Genomic DNA, 24,816 nt, shown 5'->3' with positions numbered 1-24,816 from the left:
CTTTTATTCTGTTTTGAAGAAAATGCTGTTTGGTTTTTTATTTGTTTGCTTTTAAAGAGCAGCTGTGTGTGGCCTGTAAGCATCTTTCAAGTTTACAGAAGATTTCTATTGGCTCCACTGCTTGACCAGGTTGTAATCTTTTGGTGACTCTTCCAAACAACCCCCCCCCCACACCCCCAAAAATAAAACCACCCACCCACCACCCCCCCCCCCCCCCAGCAAACCAGCTCCAAGTGTGTAGAAAAAAGCCCAGATAAAATGGAAGAGACATCTGATGCTGGGTAGCCTTGTTCCATGAAACTGCACAAAGGAGAACTGACTGGAATAAACAGTTGCTCTTACTGCATGAAGAAAGGTGTCAAATGACGAGAAGGAAAGTGTGGGAATGGGCACATCCTCCAAAAATGCTTGAGGTGCTCTTTCTTCTTATAGTTTAATCTCTTTTTTTTAAATGTATTTTTTCTCGTGTTCTAGTTTATAGCTAGTGTAAAAGTTAACATCTACCTTTACAAAAGTTTAATTAGAATTACAGCTTTGAACTCACAAAGTGGATGAGATCCCATATTCAAAAGTTCTCCTGAAACAAGGAGGGAAATAGGATAAATCAGAAAAGGAAAATTTGAAAATGGATAAGTCATCCCCACCCAATTAATTCTTAGAACATAAAGAAAGGTAATAATTAGTAAATCTTCCACGCTCTTCAGTCATTAATATGGTCTCTCAGTGAAAGCTGTTAGAATTTGAGCATCCTGCATGACAAAAAAAATTGTTAAATATTTTAGTATGTTGTTTCAAAGGGCAGAGAGGTAATATAACAATATTTGAGAATACTTTACATGTTACCTGGTTTTGTACCTCTTTGAAAGCTCAAAGGTGAAAAAGTATAATTTTTAATAATATTTTTATTTTTACCAGGAGTTGATTCTAGATATATTCAACCAGCTTCCTGCAAGTATGTGTGTGGAAAACAGAATAGGAATTTTGCTTTTGCTTAGTCCTACAACCTCAAGCAACTCCCATTTTCTTGCCATTACTTTGGGCTTTAATTTTTCTCTCTCCCCCCTGCACTGCTGCAGCCAACTTGAGCTGGGACCCTTTCACCTGGGCTTTGCATTTGTTAGTGCATTGATGCAGCAGAATGAGCCACCCATCACTTTGGGAATCTCTAGATGTGCTTGCATTCCTGTAATAGCATCCCAGTTGCATTGATTTCCCTCCTCCCAAGTCACTATTAGCAAGTTCTTATGGTCTGATCTACCATAAAAATTACTATCAGCTCAGGTGTCAGTGAATTTTGTTGTCTTTCTGATTTCATTCTTACAGTAAGACATACATGCTACATCTTCATGTTTTCTGAATCAAATAGCCAAGTTTTCCTGTTTAAATGGGCTTTTCCTTTTTCTGGTTACAAGTGAACTTCACAAAAATTTAAAGACTCAAAACCTGTCACAAGAATGATTTTTTTTCATATTTTGATTAGCTCTGCCTTTAATAGCTGTGGCACAGCTAGAACTGGAAGCCTGTGTGATATTAACTGAGCTGCAGTCTGTATCTATGATCAAATAAACCTTTCATGGCAAGTGGAAGGTTGTTTAGTGTTACAACTGAAATATCTTATAGTAAAAATGTGGTGAACCCCGGATGTGGGAAGAAATGATGATGTCTGGTTCCAAATCAGAAGGCTGAAGGATAGCTTTATTAAAACTATACTATTGAGACAGAGTAAAAATTTAACAGGGTAGAAATCCATTTGGATTTAAGTGAAATATGCCTCTGAGCTTGCTGACATAAGTAAAATATGCTGTTTAGTCTGGTAACTGCAGCACTAGCAAAACTGCCCCAGCTAAGGAGAAAGAATGCAAATTTCCAAGCTAGAGAGATAAGAGATAAGAAAGACTCCTTGGACCTTAAAACAGACAGCGCAGATCGACCCAGGAGTTCTGTCTGTACTTTCTGACAAAAACTGAGTACAAGTGTAACTAGCTGTAAGTGTAATGTGAAATCAGAAGAATGAATATGCATGAACCTATTGTGAAACTCTATGAATATGTAAATTAGCTAGAGTAATAAAAAAGGATTGGGAGTTTTCAGGGGCATGCATGTCCTTTGAAGGGAAAAGATCCCTCACATACATCCAGCACTGAAATAAACATACCGTGCCTTACAAATCTATCGGAATTGTAAGGTTTTGATATTTCACTGCAATTCACTATATTACATTAATAGACTATTGAAAAAGATACTATACTATTCTACATACTTTCTTCTTGATTACCTATCTAACTAACTACAAACTTGTGACTCTCTGCTGAGAGTCTGAGCCACAGCTGGATCCTATGGTCATTGAACCCAAACAACCTTCATCAGAATCCAACCCAGCAATCACTTCAGGTAAACAATCTCCATACCACATTCCGCATGGGGAAAATGAAGGAGCAGAGATAAAGATTATTTTCTCTTCTTCTCTCTGTGTTTCTCCTGACAGAATTATGTCTCTCTGTCCAGAGAATGTGAATGTTACAATATCTTGCTCCATGGTGGTTCCCTCGCCCCTGGCACGGTGTGGTGTTCCAGGCTGTTCCCACACAGAGCCCATTCTGGCAGAGCCAAGCCTCCTTGTGCTTTTTCAGCAATGAGTGCCTAGTTTTGTCTGGTTGCAGCTCTCTCTTTCAGCAGCTAATTTTTATTAATGTTTACCTTGATTCTTCTTTCTCCATGATTGATCCTCCTCACTCTGCTCCCTGCTGGACAATTGTCCAGATCACCACAACCCTCTGCTAGAAGTGGCCTTAGTGGAAAGCCCTGCTGAGTGTGTAGGATGGGGACAATGGACACCTATGATCCTTTTGGGAATGTCTGTCAGTGGAACTGCCCATCCATCAGCAGAGGAGCAGGGAGCATCTGGTTCTCTCCAAGTTCCTGTTCCTCACAGCAGAATTAGTATAGCAGCACAGCTTGTGAGCATTCTCAGTGTGACTTATTTCTCATTCCTGTTGCTCATCTGAATGACTCTGAATGGCATTTGCTACACTTTCTCATCAATGCTGCAGGGGTATTTTTCTGCCACAGTGTTCTGGCATGTTGTTGTTTTCTTTAGGGGTGAGGGGCCATTTCTGCTGCCATTAGCCATTCTGAATTGTGTGCCAAAAGCCATTCTGTGAGGAGCCCAGTCCTAGCCTAAAGGGTACGGCTATGCCAATAACCAACCAGCAACATGTTTTCAGACCAGGAAGGACATAAGACACTGCTATACTGGATTTTCAAATCTATTGCTGTCTTAAATCTTCCATGGTATTGATTCGCTATAGAATATATATCTTTTTGCATTTGGTGATTTAAAGTAATGCTGTCTGTGAAAGCCTGGCTCTTCTTAGAGTCTGACAAAAACCTTTAGTAATCTCAATGGATCCAGGCTTTCACCCTGTTTTTAATTTGGGATTATGTTAGAATAATCAACCACAAAACATGTATTTTGTAATCCTATATTGTACTGCTGCAATTCCAGTTGTGACGGTCTCTGCCAGCATGAGAAAGAGCACTTCAGAGGTCCCAGCTGGGATTCCTGGCCTCTGTGGGATGACACCAGCCACACCTTTGGCAGCACAGGCAGAAGAGCAGACGGGAGCTGTTATGCATTTTTAAGAGTGTGTAAACAGAACCAGCAGGGAGCCACGCAGTGTTTATTGTGGTGTGTCATGAAATCATAGAGAGCTCTACTGCTCTGCCCTGACCCTCCAAAAGTCTCAGAGCCTGGGCCAAGAAGCTGTCTAAGGCTATAGATAATGTGGTAACATAAGAATTTCAAACAAAACAAAGCTAAAGATACAACCAGTGGAGAATGTGCAGTGTGCGTAGTGGCTTGCAACAGATGAGCTCAGAAGGGCCTGATGTCCCAGTCTTTTTAAAAACCTTACCAATAGTGTCCCATTTGATCAGGTGTTGTACGACAACAAACATAAGAAATACCATTTTTTATAGCTTTAAGATTTTTTATCTTCTTTCCTCTACAGCACTATTAAAATTATAATGTTGGCTTCTAAAATAACGCAGTAAAGCACAACTTGCACAGTTCTGTTTTCTTTTGGGACTCTGGTTTTGATTGCTTTCCCTGAAGCCAAACTGTTTAGTGGAGAAGCTGCCAGCTGTTTGGTCTAGCCTAAACCCCATCAATTTCCCTGTATGAGTGTCATGGCTGTGCAGGGTTCTTTCTCTGCTTATTGTTCTTGCAAGTTGCTGATCAAACTGCTGGCTCAAAGCTCATGACTGTGGCTTTAGGAAGCAACTTCCTGAAGTTGTAGTTGCAAGCTCAACTTTTTGAAAACACATTTGAATATGGACATGGTTCAGGAAGTCATCTCAGTGCTTTATGGGCTAGCAGAGGCATTGTAGTTTGCATTTTTGTGGAAGACTGCTATTTTGTTCAATTGTAGTGTACAGTAGTCTGGTTCCCCACTTAAAGCTCTGATACACTTCACTTTGTTGTGAAGTCAAAGGGGTTTTGTCCTCTTGTTAATCTTTATTTTTGAGAAAAAATAAAAGGAAAGAAATGTGAAAACCGATGTGGAAATCACATGTAAGGCCTGTCTGATAAAGATGTTTGTTTTGTTTATCAAGAAACATCTTGACAGCCATCTGTTATGGCATGTTCTGAGTAAGTGAACATTGTATGAGCACTCCTGCTGTTCCCTTCTGCCCACTCTGTCTCAACCCAAGGAATATTTTTGTGCCTGCTTGCCAGCATTCAAACTGGTTTTGTAGATTATATGTTAGAGAATAATCAAGAACACATGAAACATGAAAAGCATAATAGAATCCTACACTAGAATCATAGAACGGTTTGGATTGGAAGGGTTCTTTAAAGGCTATTTAGTCCAATGACCCTGCAATGAGCAGGGACATCTTCATCCGGGTCAGATGGCTCAGAGCTTCCTTCAGCCTGGCCTTGAATGTTTCTAGAATGGGGCATCTGGCACCTCTCTGTGTCTTCCGATGTTCCATCCTCATTGTAAAAAATTTCCTTATACTTAGTCTGAATCCTCCGCTTTTATTTTAAAACCATTACCCTTTGTCCTGTTGCAACAGACCCTGCTAAAAATTGTTCCCTCATCTTTCTTATAAGCTCCCTGAAATCTGCAAGAAGGTCTCTCCAGAGCCTTCTCTTCTGCAGGCTGAACAGCCCCAATGCCCCAATGCTTTCAGCCTCTTCTCACAGGAGAGGTGTTCCAGCCCTCTGACCATATTTGTGACCTCCTCTGGACCTGGTCTAACAGGTCCGTGTATTTCCTGTGCTGAGGACCCCAGAACTGGAGGCTGCAGGGTGAGATCTCATGAGGGCAGAGAAAAAGGGAAGAATCACCTCCCTTGTGCTGCTGTCCAGCTTCCAGGAAGTGAAGTTAGGAATCTGTTACGGGCTGCTCAGGACTTAGACTGCGTTTGCAGGAATGCAGAGTAACAGCACAGGAGCAATAGCATGTTGGTGGAATAGAAAGCATAAGTGTTTGTGTTTCCTGATATGTGCAGCTGTTTGGGTGAAATCTGTCACTACATGGAAGCCCTGATTTGAGGTATTAATATCGACCTGTAAAAAATTATTTTACAATTCACTGCACTCCTTTCCCTGCTTTGATTGTGCATTGAAACACCTGCAAACACACTGACCTAAAGAAATCCTAGTGCAGCTACAGGCTCAGGTCCATCATGGTACTTCACTAGACTTGCAGTATGGTTGTGTCTTATTTAAATTCCAGTTCCTAGGTAAAGTTCACACTGTACTGCCAGATTGCCTGCCTGGGAGGAAATGTAGCCCGGTAGACAACCTGAGAGCATGATATTGTGGAGTGTTTCACAGTACTGGGTGACGACAGGAGAGCAAGTGTTGAGTGTAATCTCTGTGTTGGTCTGATATGCAGGTAACTTCATTTACCTTTCTTGAACCACCCTGATTACATTCCTGCTATGAGCAATCAGAATGAAACTGGAGCTCTCTTGGCTTCTCAGTGGGAGTCTGGTCAGGATCTCTTCAGGCAGCAATGGCTTTATGTGCTGTGTCAGCAGCTCTTTCTGCTTTGAGGATGCATTCCACACTCTGTCTTGTGCCTTTGTCAGGTGATGCAGGGTTCTTCAGCCACTTACTGGATTGAAATGTACAGGGTTTTTTATGTTGTGTGCTTTTTTTCATTGTTGATTTTATCTATTTTGTTTTGAGGTTTTTTAACCTTCTGGCAAAAAAAAAAAAAAAAAAGCTTAAAAAATTTGCCAGAGGCAAGGTGAAGAGTATCCCATATCTGAAGTGCAGAAATGGGACTGCATGGACAGTGAAGGCTTGATTCTGAACTCAGTGAAGTGGGCTGTCTTTAAAGACATGGTAACGCCAGTCAGCAGTGCCTTGATCTCTACAAGGTAGAAGTTCCTGGTACCAGCAAGCTGGAATTACTACAACCATTACTACAAAGCATTTTCAGAAAATTTTAATACCCACAGCAGCTCCAGCACTGCACAAAGGAGCTCTTTCATCTGAACAATCTGGTAGCAAAACATCCAAACATCTTTTAGAAGTGTCCCCTCATCTTTGGGGCAGATTGTGAAACAACAATGGAATCTCCAGGCTATAATGTTGCTCAGCATAAGTCTGGTGCTCATTTGAAGACCACAGCCACGCATCCACTCATGCGGATGCAGCTGAATCAGGGCAGGATTTCTGGCACCTCTTCTAGAAGGATACCAGGGCTGGAGCTGTGCCCTCCTGTTGCAAGGCTTGTGACGAAGAAGATCCCTTCTTTGCTCTCTGGTATCAGCTCTGATGAGTCTTGTGTTCTGTGTGTGGGAAGAAACAGAATCCAGCATTTGTGCTTGGTTAAAATACAGATGGTTTTGTTCTTCCTGTTCCACCCTCCTAAAAATATTGTGATTTGCACTGATTTTTCTTTATTCACCAGGTATGCCAGACACAGTAATTTCTGATACCTCTGTACATGCCTTGATTTCTGTCATGTTGTCCTGAAATTGATCTGGGATGCTTCTCATAGGACTTAACCTGCCAAGAATCCCTGGCTAAGTTTTATATGCTCTGTGCCACTTGTCAGCAGACAGATATGAAGATGTGAGTGTGGACCAGGGAGTTTCAGAAGGTCTTTTACTGTTGTTGATAATGTTGACAATGTAGAAAACAAACTCAGAAGTTGCAACAGAATTTTTAAGTCTATATAATCATGCTTTTCTGGTCTCAACTACAGAATTACTGAATATTTTCTAGCTTATTTGAAAGAATATATATAAGTGCGTGTATATATATATATATATATATATATATACACACACTCACACACATACACATAAAAGAAAGTATAAAATCAATAAAAATTTGTCTGCAACAGAATTTATGTAATTTGTGACAGTGCCCTTAAGCATAGCCTCCATATATTTAGAGTTCTTGATATTAATACTGAAATAGAGAAAAAACACAGATAATGTAATGTGATTTTGAGAAAATGATTGATATGTTGCACTATTTATGCCAAATTTCAGCGTGGCATGGTCCTGATATTATATGATGTTAAATTTCAAAGAAGACAGGAGACAAGTGTTTCTCTCTTGCCCTCTGCAAGAAAGTGAAGGGAAAGTGGTAAAATGAATGCATCTTTATTGCTACCTGATGAGGGAATTCTTTTCCAAAATATACTTTTTCATATTTATTGATTTCCTAGATATAAAATATGCTTGGAAATTTGCCTATATGCAAAATCTTTTTCAGCTAGATTTATTTTTCCTATCAAGATGCTTCTCTTTATTGTTTATTTGATAGTTTGAAGTCTGAGGATGTTTCCTCAGTGAATTCAGTAAATCTGGGATTTCCCTTGAATTCCTTAAACTTGAAGAAATAAATGGCTAAATCCTAGAAAATAAGCACCTTGAAAACATACATATCTCTGACTAGATCTGAGACTCTCAAGAAAATGCATGGAAATGAAGCAAATCCCCAGTACATTAATAAATACCTGAATACTAAAATTATTAATTAAATGATGCAATCCCACATTTAAGCTCAATCTTGATAGGCAAAGCACTATCTGTCTGTGTCTGTGTTTGAGGTGGTCTCTTTGACACCCAGGTCCACCTCTGTAGCAGTTTGAGGAAAAATCTATGTGTTTTGGAAGTTCAGGAAAGTCTTGGTTACTTTTTCTGCAAAGTTCTGTGTTTAATACTTTCCACTTGGAGCAAGCAGAAATTTGTTTCTGGAAAGATCCTGCCTGCATCTGTTCCCACTGTGCTCCATCTACTCCCCAGAGTCAAATGTAGTGTCTTAAGGCACAGCTGTTGGCTGATAGGGCTCAGAGATTTTCTGTGGATAGATATGCAATCTACTACAAGCAATTGCTCCTGAAGTAGTAGCAGCAGTAGTTAGTGTTTGATTCAGATCTTGGCTGGGGTTTGCACACAGCATCCCAGGTGCTGAGCCTGCTCCAGTGCCTGGGTGTGTGCTGCAGGCAGCTGCACACAAGTGTTGCCATGGAATAAGCTGGCACGTCCAAAGTGTGGAAGAGTTGTTAACACAACAAGCAAGAGTGCAGGCAAAACAGTTCATGTCAACCGCTGAGCTGACGAGACTTGATTTTCTTGAGATTTATGACCTGCATGGGAGGATTATACCCTGCCTGGGCTGGAGCAGCTGATATCTAATAGCAGGCTAGGGTTCCTTTTGCAGTCTTTTTCTCTCCAGAATGCTAAACCTCCCTCTCTCCTCAGTCCAGCTGGGTTTGGTGTAATTTTAAGAAATTAACATCATTTGGGTTCCAACATTTTTGTCAAGTTGCAAACTAAACAATAAGTTCAACACTTACTAGTAGAGGGACAGGTAGACAAGTATATCTAGAATATGATCATAGGAAGTTCAGGTATTTTAGACCATCATCTGTGCTTTGAATGAACCAGAACTCCTCGTTGCAGGAAAATTTTCAGTGGGGTCTGTCTTGGATGTCATTATGAAAGAACATGATGTTGAAATTCATAAACTCAAACTGCAGAAGGAAGAGTCCCATTTATTACTGGCTGTAGCTGGAAAGTACTCCTGGTTGTATGTTGCATTATTATGAAGAGCATGATTACATGGAAGGTGATTAGAGATTAAACTTGCTTCTCTGAATGGCTTGCAATAGGTGTAATGTAAGACACTTTTCTGCCATGTAAATGGATGTTTACTTCTGGTTTATGTTTTTGCACTGCAGTGAACTGTGGCAGTCACTTTACGGGTATTACATTTATGGGAGTAGCTTAGAAGTACGTTTCAAGTATACATTTTTACATCATGTCTCTTAGGACTCTGGAAAATATGTATCCATGTAGATAAAAACCTTTATGCCATTCACAGCAAGTGAAAATCTGATTTTGCTTATAAAATCCTTTTCAAGGCAGAATATACTTTAAAGAGAACAATTTTTTTACAGCAGACCCCAAAGGAATTATGCTAACTTGGCAATGCAAGTTAGCATAACTTGCTAACCAAAATGACCAAATCTTTTGATTTGAGAGCATTGTTTGCTTTCCACCTGTCATCGAAACAAATGGTAATAATGAAAGACTGAAGTGGTGAGCTTGCTGTTATTTTTTTCCCCCCTCTGTGGTGTTTTCTTAGGTACTTTGTTTTGTTTAAAGAAGGATTCTACAATAGTAGCACTAACTGGGTGTTTCACCCTGTTAGGATTTGTTTTAGTGCTGACCCTGCTTCCTGTGAGTGTTGACCTTATTCATAGGGTTTTAATTCCAATCTAATCCTAACTCATACCTGAGTAGTGCTTTGGCTGAAAAATGCTCTCCCCTTTTCAGGCCTGATTTTTTTTTTTTTTTACTTGCATCTTTTAATTTTCAATTAAGAATTCTTTAGTGAATAAAGACCTGGACTAAAGCCAGTTTGAAGCCATTGAAAGTCTTTTCATTGACTGCAATGGGCTTTGGATCTACAGCAAGCATATTAAGAAATACTTATTAGTGTGTTGTGTGTATAGCACGGTCACCTAAAACAGTAAAACCAGTGGACACCCAGTCCAAATGAGACTGAAATCTGCTTTTTTAACCAAAGGGAAGTTCAGCTGGTTGCAGCTGGTTGAGTTATCCTAAAACAGCAAAAGCTTTTCTTGTTAATATTGATGCAGCCTGGTACCTACTAAAACATCATCCTGGCAGTTTCATTACATTGGCACAACAGGATCTTTCTCCCCAGGTCTCCATCTCAGGAACATTTCTATTGAAAGGAGACACTCGTGCCTGCAACAAAACATCTCCTATAATACATTGGTGGGTAACACTAAAATTACTGCCTATCATGAGATGGAACCTGTTAAACCTCTTCAAAATCAGTCAATTACAGTAACAGGTTTTGCTGTTTAGGGAAAAGATAGATTAATCTACAACTTTTATCTGTAGGTTTTGTGAAAGAACAAATGTATATAGGACAAGAAGGTTTTCAAAACCCCCACCCTGTTTTTTAGCTCTTCAGCTGTCTCTAGGCTCAGTGAGAAGCATGTTATCCTGCTCAGGGCTCGCTAGATGGCAGGACAAGATAATCTTCAGGAGCAGGGAATTTCTAGGGACTGAGACAAAAAACTGGAGTTATGGTGAAATTGAACAATTGGAAATAAAAGGGAAAGAGAAACTGAACAAGAGACAGAAATTTTGTTTCTCCAAGATTAAAAGAAATAAAATTGAAAAATAAGAATTTTAGATTCTTAAATTGACATTCCAACAAGTACAATATGATAATGGCTAAATTGCACATGCAAGTATGGAAAAGTGGAGTCTTTATTTCTGAGAGACAATGGAGCACATTATAAAGCAAATAGCTTGACAGTAATTTCTCCCTGTCTGTTTTTAGTGAAGACCCATGTATTTGAATAAGAACTTTCTTCATTGTCTCTAGGAGCTCCTCTTTCAGATACGTCACATAACCTTATGGCTCTGTTGCAAGAAATGGATCATGAGGAGGAGAGCTGGAAATGGCCCTTGGGGTCACATTTTTATCTCAACAACACTGGTGTTAATCCAAAGTAAGAATGAGCAGAATCTACCCCATGATGTAATACAGTTCATTCCCTTGTCAATAGAGGATCAATTCCTGGAGTGAATTTTCAAGCTATTTCTCTGGCGTAGCTGAGATGTCACTGAACAACTAATTTTCTGGCATTTCCTCTGGAATAGTAGCAACCAGACAAAGAGTGTGTCTGTGACTTCACTCCAGAAGAAAGAACCAGCCAAATGTGCTTTCTACAAACCATGTTTTTACCTCTCAGTGTGTGGACACACCATTGCATATGTATTCCACTTTTCACCTTGTATCAGAACTGCTGAGAGATCTCAACTGTCTAAACAGCAAATGGCTTATGTGTATCAGTATTGCAAAATATACCAGAGCACACAGCCTCAGCCTCAGATGATGGTATTGGACTGAATGTCTTTGGCCTTTGAAACTGAAAAATTTACTGCTTCACAAGATTTCCACAGAAATGACAGAATTGTAAAATGGCTTGGGTGGGAAGGGACCTTATAGATAATTTTGTTCCAACCCCCTTTTCATGTGCAACGTCATCTTCCACTAGACCAGGTTGCTCAAAGCCCCATCCAACCTGGCCTTGGACACTTCCAGGGATGGGGCAGCCACAGCTTCTCTGGGCAGCCTGTGCCAGGGCCTCACCAACCTCACAGGGAAGAATTTCTTCCTTATACCTAATCTGAACTTGTTCTCTGTCAGTGTGGCTCCATTCTCTCTTGTTCTGTCACTCCATGCCCTTGTCAGAAGTCCTCTCCTCTCTTGTAGAACCCTTGGGGCACTGGAAGCTGCTCTAAGGCCTCCCTGGAGCCTTCTCTTCTCTGGGCTGAGCAATGCCATCTCTCTCTCAGCCTTTCTCCATTGCAGAGGTGCCCCAGCTCTCCAGTTCATCTTCGTGGCCTCCTCTGATCTGCTCCAATAGATCAGTATTATGTTGGGATGCAGCTCTGCAGGTGGGGTCTCACAAGGGAGGAGCAGAGGGGGAGAATCCCCTCCCTTGTCCTGCTGGCCACACTCGTGATACAGCCTAGGACATGGTTGGGTTTCTGGGATAATTTTGGAAATTCTTGGTCAAATTAAGACCAAGTGTTTATAATACACTGGAGGCTTAGTCACTGAAGTTCTAAATGTAAAGAAATAAAAATTATGAAAATTTGGCAGTAAGTTGTCTTGTAGCTACCAAATAGTAAAGGTTTTAAAAGATCGTTTATTTGGAAATTTCTGATCTGATAAATTTATTATCTTAATTTGATGAACTAGTTGTTTAATAATAATAATATCATCCAGAAACCCACATAATAGCTGTTAAAAGCTGTTATTTTTACTGCTACAAATATACATGGATTTCAATGTGCTTGGAAACATAGCTCTGAACTGAGAACCTGCTGTGCTTCTAGACGGGCCCTCAGTTCTCATATTGTCCAGTACTCTGAAATGTGAACTCATGCATACAGTGAGAACAGGAAATTGAAGATAAATTAACAAATGAACATCAAAAATAGATTTTAAAATGTTTTTGCCATCTTTGTTCTGTAAATTCTGTCTGCTGCCATATCTTAGGGTCTTTGAGTGACAGGACTAATCTGGTTCCAGCTCTGCCCTGTCTGGGACCAGTCTTAAGATCTATGGGAATATAGTTACCTTTGAAACTTCCACACCTTTTCTATCTGGGTTAAACTAACTATCAAACTCAAAGAATGTTTGAAGTAAGAGAGAGCACAATCACACCAGTTCTAGTCTATATATTTTCTATTAAGAAATTAGGCTAAAAACCCTTGCAAATTGATTTAAACCAGTTAAAGAATGTGGCCCAAAAAAAAAAAAAAACAAAAAACAAACAAAAAACAACCAGTTCACAGTTCTTAAAGTCAGAGAATTTAAAATCATAGTACTTTTCACTTGCTTTATTTATCCTGCTTATTTCCTAACAGAACTTCTTTTACCCTAGAGACTAACAAAAAGTTATCTCTGCTGGGATTTATTTGGCAACATGATCAAGCAGGAACATGGAATATTTGGTTCCAGTTCCCCCTGCTATGAAGTCCCTTAGCTTATTTGTTCCATTTGTAAAATGGTGATAATGGTTGTGATGTTGTTTGTAAATATTTTATTTATGACAAGTCCTTAATAAACACCAAATATTATTGTAGTGTTTGTGGGATGGAACTCCATGCAGCCTTATCTGTATTTTTTGAGAAGTTAAGAAGCATGTGTGAATGTGGGCACTGAGAAAATCTGAACCTCCTTCTAAAGTTTCTGTGCATGATTTTGTGATTTGATAGGGGTGTGAGGGTGGAAAAAAGCCTAAAAGAGAGAGCAAATCTGGTAACTGCAGATAGCTGGCCACCTGGGGTTTTACAGGCTCTGATTCTCTTGTTCTGGAATCTACTGCTTTACTTTTTCTGTCTTGAAGTTCCAAGAGGCCACAATCCATCATGGATGTCCAAGGATGTCTCCTCTAGTTGAAGTAATAAAAAAGAAAGGATCCAAGCTGCTGAAGTGGCTTTCTTCATGTGGTGTATGTTGCAGCTGTTCACAGCTGGATGATAGATTTGCTGTTTCCCCACCAGGGAAACTTCTCAGTCTGAGGCTCCCTGAGACACACTGGGCCCCAGGTGGGAGACCAAGGGGGACACTAACTCTTTCCATCTTTGCAAGCATTCAGTAGTTCCTGGTTTCTGTTCACTCTCCAGGAGGTCGCACGGCTGAAAAGAGTTTGTCTCACAGCTCTATTTAGACCTAAGCCTGGTTAGTAGAAACAGCATTCCTCACAGTTGCAGGATAATGTAACATCATAAATAGAGCTATCAAGAATGTCAGGCAGCCTTTGTGGTTGTCAGAGCAGTGATGTTAAAAGAAAAGGGGTTTTTTTCTGTCTTTTTTTTTCCCTAAATAGCTTTCCTCAAACTGTCAGGAGAGCACCTGGTGAAATGAAGCTTTGCTTTTGCCGTGTAGCTTTTGTTCTTAGAGATGGTTTAAGTAATAAATATGATGAAATAATTACATAGAAAAATAACAACTGCATTTCCATCAAAACACTAAGGGGTGGTTGCGATTCTTCAAAATGCCTTGAATACTTGAGAAAATAATTACAGCTGGGATACAGCTGAAATACTCCACACAGTATCCACGTACCTGTGGATAGCAGAGGATGTGTAGTACCTGAAAAAGCAGGGGGAGTGAAGGTTAGATGCTCGTGCTAATTATTCTGGTGATGGTTGATTGGGAATGAATCACCTCTCGTCTCATTAACATTCAGCAGCACAACTGCTGGATGAAAAGGAAACAAACACTTGGAATTGCAAGGAGAGGTAAAAGAGGCTGGTTTCTCTGTTGATGGTGGTTTTACAAGGAATTCACTAGAGCTTGGAATGATTTATGTGTGCTGAGGACCTGGCCTCAAGGAACCAGCTGGAACAAAATTTAGGTCTTAAGGGGGCTATGAGGTGTCCCTGGAATCTCTGCAAAAGCAAGTAGTAGGTTTCTGGCTGCCAGGGGTCTTCCCACATCTGTGTCTGATTTATCAAAAAGAGATCCTTTGGTTGCTTTTTACAAATGTGAGGGAAGAATATTTACAGCATTTGCTTTATTTTCTTTACTGTTAAATCCTCAATCCCAGCCCCTCAGCTTCTTGTCCTCAATTCTCCCCACAGGAGGTGGTTGTGGCTAAAGAAACAGCAAGGGTAGAAACAAGGTGCTAGCTATTATTGCTAATTACTGTTGTTTGGTGCCTTATTATCTCTAACTGCTGGCTTTGCATTTAATGAGGATGGTTCTCACCCACCCTACCCCACCCTTTAGTGCCACCTTCTTTCTGTTGGCCACAGGCTATTAGGGGAATACAAAGATAGTGGGAATTTCAAGAGCTGTGTTGGAGCTGCTGTGATACCTCTGGAATAAAGGTAAGGAAAACAGTGGAATAAGTCTGTTTCTCTCCTGCTGGTAAGCAGGTTCCCAACATTGATATAGCTTTCCCTTCCTCCTGTATGTTTATGAAGGCCAGGAAAGGGTCTTCCTTGGTGGTTTTGAATACCAATGAATGAACCTCTTACTGTGACCTGCTACTCTAGGATACAGTCTGGTATGACTCAAACTAGCAGCAAAAGAAATTTCAACTGTTTATTTTTTAATACTGTTGAATGGTATTTTTCCGTTTTCCAGACTTGGCAGTGAAGCCCTCTGGAAGTGTGTTTTGGGGTTACTTTGAGTGTTTTTCTAGCTCTGTAGTAGCTATTGTCAATAGGCTGAAGGCTAGGGCAGAGCATTTATGAATAGTGTATGCTTCTGTTGACATAAAATACAGAAATGGTCTAAGTCAGGTTTACAGTATAAAGGATACAGAAGCCTCATCCACTGCCACAGGGGAGATCTGTCTCTGTAAAATTTTGGTGATCAAGGTTTTGTTAGCAAAATATGGAATGCTTAATTACTAGAGTAAGAAAAAGATTTTTTAGGAATGTTTTCATGCTGAGAAAAGAGGTATAATATATGTGTATGCTTCTGTGTGTGACTAAGAGAAGAGAGACAGCTGTGCTCTCTCATGTCAGCTGTGAACGGTCAGGAGTAGCTAACACCCTCAGGGCTCAAATACACTTTGTAGACCAGCCACGAGCCTTTACAAAGGGCAGTAGCCCACAGAAACGGATGACTTACAAGATAAGTGGATGCAGTTTGGTACCTTGCGTATTGAACAGCTAATGGGGAGCCCAAATGCTTTATATTGGACTTTCTTATTTTCTCTACAGGTAAAACTAGACTTTTGTTTGCTGTCCTGATTCCCCAAAGTCAATCCATTCTTTAAAAGTTGTGAATAGTCCAGCTGAACATTAGAGATTTGTAGGGTTAGCAGCACTGTTGGAGGTTAGCACAGAAGTGTCAGGAGCTCATTAGCAGTCCTGTAAGTGATGTGATATGATGCCTCGGACTAACACTACAATTGTTGGAATTTGTAGCAACATCCGAAGTAGACGTTATTATATAGGTATAAACTGAGGCATCAACAGATATTCTTGGTTTCTGCTGTGAATGTTTTACAAATAGTACCTTGCTGTAATTTGGTATAATGTACTAGAATGAAAGCAATAAAATATGAAGACTTTTGTCCCATCCTTTTAATATCCTTCTTGCTAAGGTCAGTAAACCTGGTGGGCTTATTATGGCAGGCACATGTAGGAGTAAAAATATTGTGGTCATATTCATGCTTTGTTGCTAATTAAATAAATCAAAAGAGCCCTTTCTTGAAGAGCAAGAAATCCTTTTGTGAGGATATATGTTCTCAATACAGGTGAGCTATTAGGATAACTTTCCTCATTCCTCTTTTTCTCCTTCTCTGCTTTTGTCATTCCCCCTTCATTTAATCTGAAAGCAATTTCCTCTTAATTAAAAATACTTATTTTCCAATTGAATCCATGATGTCAGTATAGCCTTGGTCTCCATTTGTTTGGGTTAGTTAACTTTTTAGAGAGAATGGGAATTTGAAGGTGACAGAAATATTTTAATTGTGCATTTTAAGGGATTACAGGAGATTGAGCTGTTTGAGGTCTCTTGCTCAAAACTCCTCCCTCTAACTTCCTGACTGGCATGGTAAATACTGGTTTCAGGGAAATATTACCTTTTTGACTACTGTATAAGTTCTAGGGACTGCTTGCAAATATAATGGATTTGATTTGGTCGCTACCCCATGGTCTTTCAGTCACTGTCACTGCAGCTCTAGAGCATCTGTGGTGTTTGGCTGTGGCTGCAGAACAGTGTTTTCCTTTGACATGGGCATGTAAGAGGAAGATGATTACCTTACTGGAAGGTGCATCCTGCTTTTTGATGCATAAGTATGCGCTTTCTTCAGAGATGTATTTGTGAATATGTGCTTGCATGAGGATCACTTCTTTCCTTGGATGATTTTTTTTGGTCCCATTTTATTTCTTGCCTGTGGGAATGGTCATGCACAAATGTCATACAGATCCAGAGAACAAATGATCTAACCAGTTGCATGTCATATACAAAAAAGCAGTATATGTGGTAACACAGCAACCCATGCATGAAAACTCAGAAAACTAAAATGCTGTTTTAACCTGAATTGGGCCAGTCTGCCTTTAAAAAGGGACACTGCTTGCACAGAAGTGGCTAACAATGCCAGATAAATTGATCACTGCAAATGTTTGCCCTGCTCTAACCTTATTTTCTTGATCATGTAGCTCCCATTAATGAATTTTTATGAAGAATTAGTGCACATTTATAAATGAACCTACTGCTTGAACCAAGGGGCTGTATCTTTCATCAGGAAGTCATCCCCCAGTTTCAGACAGTCAGCTCTGAGCACCTCTCTTTATAAGATGAAATTCTTCTCATTCCTTTTTTTATCAATCTGCACATTCTGTGCTGGTACAACACTGTTACTCACCCTACAGAGGGGCAAAATGGAGGAAACTAAAATTGACTGCTATTGGTGTTACTTTATTGATGGGAAGCAGCAACTTGGATTCCAAACCCTGACTATCTTAATATTTTTTTTCTTTTCCTTTGTGGCTTTATGCAACATCCACTGCTCTTTTAAGCCACTTGTGGAAGTGAAGAGTGGTGGATATGGAATTTGCACTGCATCCAAGCTGTGTTTTGAAATAATAGGATGGTGCTGGTATGAGGAATAGGACATCAGGGTGAAAACAGGGAGATGGGAAGGTATTGGTCTTTCAGGCTTGCACTGGAGGTGTATGCTGTGATCTGTGAGGTTTAATACCCCAGTAACTTAGACTCTGTTGCCTTTTAGAGCAGTCAGCTCTGTGATATGCAGGGTTGTGGTGTCACTGCTGAAGCCTGGAATTAGCAAATAGTGCCTGGTCAATACTGAGGCTCTGATTTAGTCAGTAGCCTCCAAGTCAGTAAAGTAAATATACACTCATTCTTTCCCTATTATGGTTAAACTGTTGCCAGAGGGAATATCAGCTCCTGTCATCTAGGTGCAATTGCATTACAATAAGCTGTGAAGCACATAATCTAAATTTTTGTTTATTTGTTGACGTTCTTTTTTCAATAAAACAGTTTAGTGTTATTTAAACTGTGAGGAGAGGAAAAAAATATTGTAATTCTGCACACATGTGGAAAGCTAGAAACATTTCCCAGTGTAAGTCACTTTGAACTGACTCAGTTTTGTTGCTTGTGGATTTTGCTGAGCTTGTCAGAGAGAAATGATGTTTAAAACCTTAATGGTGAAGCAGCTGAGAATTGCTAGGCAATGAAGTAGTTTCCTACATACAGTGTCGTATCACTGCAATGGCTTTTTCTATCAGACATATCTTTAAAGAGTTCACCAAATTAATTTTGGAGTTCCAAACACAACCTTAGATCTGGAAAGAACATATTTTTTTGCTCTGATTGAAAAAAAAAAAAATCTGTTTTAAATTAGTAATGTATACAAGTACCTAGTGTCTTATGGGGAAGAAGATATCCTTTCCTTTTTTGTTTCTTTTATGGGACAGGGGAGTGCTAATAAAACTTCTTGTACACATTTGATAAATATGATCTGAGAATAAAAACCAGGCACTGAATGCAGCAAATTTTATTCTGCACTTGAAGAAATATGTAATGATTCCTGAGAAGGATGTGAAATGAAGCAGGTTGGGTGGCCAGCTCAAAGAATTTAGTCAGTACTCTTTAACCTCCATTTCACAGTGAAGTGACCTCTGTCTCTGACCTTGGGCCATTTGTTTGGTTCATAACATTAGATATTTGGAGACTCTAGTCCTTCAAGTTCATGCATATTGACTGACCCCTGGAGTGTCACAGGGCCACACAGTGTTAGTCCTTGTGGCATAAATGTGCAGAAAGGTGTGTGTTTTGTAGGATTTCTTACTGTGACACTGCTGTGAGTCAGTGCTGCCCATGCTGGCATTGAACTGTCAGCAGTATGCACTCAAATAAGCAGGCAGTGAGTGAGAAGGGGAAGAAATCATTACTATTCAGTTATAATGATCTTAATGCCTTAAAATTTACATAGTTTAGATTTTTTATACACGTTTCCTAGTATCTGGGTTGAACTGAAAACACTGAGCTCAATTAGGAAGAAAAAAAGTAAATGGAATTTCTTTTGTCAGCTTTGGGAAGCTTCACACAGACCGCCTCACAGAGGAGATGCCCTCTAAAGCTGCATGTCCAGGGTTTTTGGAGAGAGTTCAGGCTTCCCTTCACATTCAGTGATGAGGGCTGAAGCCCCATATGCAAGCTGGGATGGGACTGATGAATAAATATCAAGCTATTGAATCCTTAAGTCTTGCTGTTTCACCATTGACTTAGACCTTGTCTGTGTGGGAGGAAAAGCAGCAACTACATTAAACTTTCATCTCTGACTTGAGCTCCACATTTTACAGCAATGGATCCCAAGCTAAAAGTTAACACCAGTCATTTCAGAGATGGGGGTGCTAGAAACAGATCAGAGGCAGGTGCTAAGAGGACAAGCTCTGGTGTAGAATGATTGCAGGCTCCCCTCTGAAAAGGTAATGAAATTTGGGGTGGAGAGCACCACACAGCTTCATTCCTAGCATGTGCTGGGGAGGGAAAATTAAGAAGGTCAGGGAAGAGAGACTACCGAGAATTGCTGCTTTAAAGGAGGCACTGCATTTTCATTTTCTTGCTAGGGCATTTGGAAATTGTCAAAGCCCAGCACGGGCTGCCAGGTATTGCCAGTCATTTGCAGCAGCACCAAGCTTTCAGTTCTGACTCAAACGTTGTCATAACTTCAGCTCCTCCTGCGTCATAAGAAATGTATGGAAGGTCAGTGTTTGAAAACACATACAGAGAGCACCATAATTATCTGAAGGTAAACTGCCAGATATTGTGATGGAGTGTTTTAGCAGGCTGAATTCCTGAACTGACACACTTAGGTTGCTCATCCCATTTATGTGAGCAAAAAATCTAAATGACTGTCTCCTGTCCAAATTTACACAGCTGGAATTTTATTATTTTAGAAATGTGCTGTAAGGTCCCCTAGGGAGGAACATGATTAAGCTTTGTCCTTGGGTGAAACACAAAGCACTATCATCTCCTCTTTGAAAGGTTTCACTAATCTCTGGACTTCAGCATGGAACTAAATTTAGAACGTCTGAATGCCAGTGGAGGCATTTCACGTTTTCTTTGGACAGTGACAAACAGTATATTCTCAATCACTCCTTCAGGTCAGAGTTCAGCCTTCATCTTGCCTCTGGTCAGAGGCTGGACGACATCCTGAACAACTGACTCCTTGTAGTTTATGATGACAGTGGAGTAGTTTATTATATGATATATAGCCTTTAATTTTCTGGAGGGACGTGGAGTTGATGTTTGGTAAGCCATTCATGATAAAAGAATAACTACTACAGAGAAATGAAGAAGTGGCAACACAGGACACAAATAGATGTGTGTATTCTGAGTGCTCTAACTGCTTTTTAAGTCTGGTCTAAATGTACATTGTGAAAAGAATGAGAGAATAGAAACATCACTGCCATTGTATAGCTTTTATCAGAAGGAAACTCAGCTCATCTGGACTTTTAGATTAAAGCACTGTGCTGAAATTGAGTGCTTAGAATCTTATGAATTAACGTACCTAGTGTGACCAAGCATATATGTGTGTGTACAAATCAATAAAGAGAATCAGTTTTTGCATGGTCTTTTATAAGCATGAGCTTAACCCAACAGCTTCATAAAGTGAAAGCTAAGGCAAAGATGTTACATTTGCACCAGCCTCTGCTTCCAGGAGTATTGGTGTCAAAATCAGTGCCAAGCAACTTGTTTTCAGTTTCCTTTATAGTGTCCTTGACTTCCTTGTTATTCAGTTTGCCCTCTTTATAACAAGAGGCTATGCTGACTGCTCAGGAGACAAGCTAAACATCCACAGGCCAGCAGACAGCTTGCAGTAATTGTAAAAACAGCCACAGCAGTCCCTGAAATGCTTTTGCTAGACTTGACACAAACTGGGCTTCAGCTGTAAGAAACCTGTGACCTCCATCAGTTGATTTTTAAAAGCAGAGGGCAGATGTTTAAACAAAAGGACTTCTGTTATTAAAAAAAAATGGTATGAGAGGATTTCAGACTATGGTGTTCTGGGTTAATCTGCATTTTTGTAGGAGAATCCCTAAAAATATTAAAAATCAAGTATTATGTGTAAAATTAAAATATCCCTGAAAGTTGACAAGTGGATGTGAGGATAGCAAGCAAGGTCTGTGTCCTGTTGCTTAATAGAAGAATTAGATTTCCACTGGTGAAGATATTGGTTCTTAATTGCAAATCCTCCACAGGTGGTTCAAGGATGTTTTACCTGTTCCTAAGAATTGCCCAATGGCTCTGACCTCCCACTGGGAAATCTGGCTACAAACCAGAAAAAGGTGGAATAAGATCTGACTGGTAAATCTTTCTGACTTACAGCTTGTTTGCATTACCTGTACTTTGGGCAGGCAGGGTCATAGAGAAGAGAAAGAATGCTTCCAGGTAGAGTAAGTATTGCTGAAGAATATCTTGGAGACAAAAGGGAGATTTTTAGCAATGATTTTATGTGTCAGATTAGCAAGATTTAAAGTGATGTCATTACAGAAAATGACCCTGAATCGAGTTTCTTTGAAATGAGGCTCTATTCTTGCCTTGAGTTGGATGAAAATTATTATAAAGAAGAGCTGTTAAGAAGAAAGGAGCATTTACAGCTGAAGTTTAGTGATAGTAAGGCTTCTGCCCTTTTGGCCTCCCCGTTAGAGACGTGGATTTTGTAGTATCACTGAAATGGGGTGAAATCCTGCTTTCTTCAACCAATCCTCATAAGATACTCAGACTGAATTATGCCCTTTTATTTAATGTAGAACCAAAAATATAGAATACATGGATCAAAATAAGTAAGTGGTGATGTGTAGGTACACAGTTTGTGGTGATTGGGAGTGGGGCTATGGGAGCCTCATCCCCAGTGGGCACAGCTGTGAGAAGCAGGTGAGCAGCACTGACAGCAATGAGCCATGGAGTGCCCAGGTGCACTGAGCAACCACCAAGGGAACAGAGGGCACACAGGTGCCGTGCATCAACATGAGGGGATAAAAGGCTGGGCTAAAGAACAATGAGGGCAGATGCTTGCAGCCTTCTGAAGGGGAGTGATGTTACTCTGTATGGGCAGACACCTGAAGCCTTCTGATGTGGTAAGGTGTTGCTCTGTATGGGTTGAAGCTTTCTGAAATTGTGTGGTGATGTTCTGTGTATTGTGGCCATCTCAACTGCCACATGTGCTGTGACAGTGATGAGTACATTCTTAAATTCTACACTCCATTGTTTATTGTCTCCCTTAGATCTGAAGGTGTATGTGGCTGAACACAGATCAGAACTCTCATTTTTCTACGCAGTAAATGGGCAATGATTTTCCTTGTACCACACCAAACTTTGGCAGTTTTTGTTATGGCTGGTAGGAAAGAGGGACTCTTATAAACCTCAGACTTGCCCAAGTTTATGCAGATGCTGCAGAGCAGAGCATGGTTATGTCCCAAAAGCTGTCTTACCTTGCCCAGAGTACTGTGCAGAGTGAGAGAGCAGGTCCAGAAGTTCTAACTAGCACAGGAGTAAGCAATGCTGAGGTTCTGGGAAATGTTCTATTCCTGGATGTTCAAAAGAGGCTGCTGGAACTGAAGGCTACCAGAGTCTCACCAGCTTCTGGACCAATCAATGCTGAATTATAGGTGTGCACAATCTTCTCAGGACAGATGCAAGGTTGCTCTGTCAAAAAGCTCTTTAACTGCATCATCCTGTGCCTGCCATTAAGGTAATTAGAAGCTGCTGAGAGGTAGCTTTAGTAGTGGGAGTTGTGTAATGTCCAGCAGTCTCAGAGATGGGTGAAAACACTTCACCTTTGTCTTTAAACCTACCTTTCCCCACTTATCTTGTGCATAGTAAATTGGCCGGTATCATCTCTTACCTTATATATCTGAAAAGTGTAACAGCTGGTGTATGGGCATGTATCTCTTGCGTTTCTCCAGACATTCATGTTTACCTTTTCTCTCTGTTTAAGTAAGCAGTTTTCCTTCTCATCCCTGCCCCAATTGTTTGCAATCTGAGAATCTGTTTAAGATTGGAGCCAAGATCTTCAGATTCTGAATTGTTACTATGAACAAAGATCAGAGCCAAAGGATACTCTGGAAAGGCTGTTTTTCACGTGGTTGTAGTTTTGGAAAAATGAGAAAGCAGCAAAACTCCAATGGGAATCATGGACCAAACTAAATTTAAAGACAGTTCCCCCTCAGAATATGCAAAATAAACTTAAAACAGTGTGATATGCAGGTCAAGATCATGGCATACTTTTAACCACTTAGCAAACATTTTTAGCAGTGTTTGAGCCCAGCACTTCCAGTGTTAGTTGCACTCCTCCCCCCAGTGAATTAGAAATATTTCACAAAGGCAGGGAAGTGTTATTGCTGTTTTCTACCTGAGTAAGCTGATGCTGAGAGTTTTCAAACTTGGCTGTCCAATGGGAAATCTCCTGTGGGAGCTGCAGATCTATAAATTCCACATTGCTTCAGATGATGTTCATGCCAAAACCTGCTGACCTGCTTGAGCAGCAGAGCAGGTCTTTTACTTGGGTGTTTTATAAATATGTAGTGAAATATTCTGTTTGAAATTTTGTCATTCCTGTTCAACCACTTTCTCAAATAAGTTTCATTCCTTTCCTAGAAATAGAAAAGTATTGTCATTATTGAACTACAAAAGGCTCTATTGCCATCAGACCTAAAAAGTCAGTAAAGTGGAAGACGCTTGCATTAATGAAAATCACCTGCTAGCAATTAAAACAATACTTTCTAAGCAGAATAGCTGAATGTGCCATTGATTTAATGACCCTTGGCAGTGACTGTTTAGCTGGATTTACAGGAAGCCTCACATGACATTTCATTAGTATCACAGTGAATTAACTTTATAGCAGTGTAGTGCTTAATCCAATTTAGACTTAGTATTATTAATGATGCTACCAGGGAAATAGTTTTTAAGGCAATTAAACAGCAATATGTAATGTTGCCAAGCATCACTACTGATATCCGATGGCATCAGAAAAACACACATTTTAAAAGGGAATTGAAAATGGGAAGATAGCACTTCCTGGTGATTTAATCCTTTGCACTTGGAAGACTACCAAGCCACATAAAAACAGATTCTGGAAGATAACTTTTGAGGGAGAGTGAGTAAATGCATTCATCCTCCTGCTGGCGAGCAACTTGAGCCACATGCAGTGCATGTGTTACCTCCAACAAAGGGTGCTTGGGTTACAAAGGGGGTGGGATGGTGAGGGACATGTTCTCTCAACTCCAAAGCCAAATCTAATGGCAGGTTGTGATCAGGCAGAGTTTTCACACAGAACAGAAAGTATTAGAACACCTAGGCTCAAACTCAAGCTGGTGCAGACTACTGCAGTCTCACAGTATTTGTGTAATGGCTTCATACCAGTAGATGTCTTAAGTGAATAGTGACCTCAGATTTCAGGAAAACGTTCTTGAGTAGACTGGTTCCTTTACTTTTTTCTGTTAGCATTGCTCAGTAGCAGGTGCAGGGCTCAACCCAAAACTCACTGAAAGTGACTGAAAACATTGCTGCTGATGTGAATTCTTTGGGACCAGGAATGGGAACAGGTATTTATGTTTTGGGTTTGTTTGTTGTTTGGGCTACTTTTTCCTTTTAGATAATTCTAGCATCATTTTATATGAAATAAAACAGAACAACAGAACAGGGCTCATTTTGATCAAAATCCCTGCTCACATCAATTGTAATTTTGCCTAATATAAGTCAGCACCCATAATTATCCA

At 40.1% G+C, this 24,816-nt stretch overlaps 1 long non-coding RNA gene across 1 annotated transcript; it reads left to right on the top strand.

Annotated features, from left to right (window-relative positions):
* The first annotated feature begins 262 nt into the window (after window positions 1-262).
* LOC137479586 (uncharacterized) lies at window positions 263-21,481 on the top strand. The gene is made up of 5 exons (XR_011002368.1): window positions 263-413; window positions 6,936-7,099; window positions 19,396-19,521; window positions 19,768-19,844; window positions 21,298-21,481. It is a non-coding gene; the product is annotated as an uncharacterized lncRNA (long non-coding RNA).
* The last annotated feature ends 3,335 nt before the right edge of the window (window positions 21,482-24,816 follow it).

This window comes from Anomalospiza imberbis, chromosome 10 (assembly GCF_031753505.1).
Source record: "Anomalospiza imberbis isolate Cuckoo-Finch-1a 21T00152 chromosome 10, ASM3175350v1, whole genome shotgun sequence".
Taxonomy (NCBI): domain Eukaryota; kingdom Metazoa; phylum Chordata; class Aves; order Passeriformes; family Viduidae; genus Anomalospiza; species Anomalospiza imberbis.
Note: the sequence above shows the minus strand (reverse complement) of the source record. Positions and strands in the feature narration are given on the sequence as shown.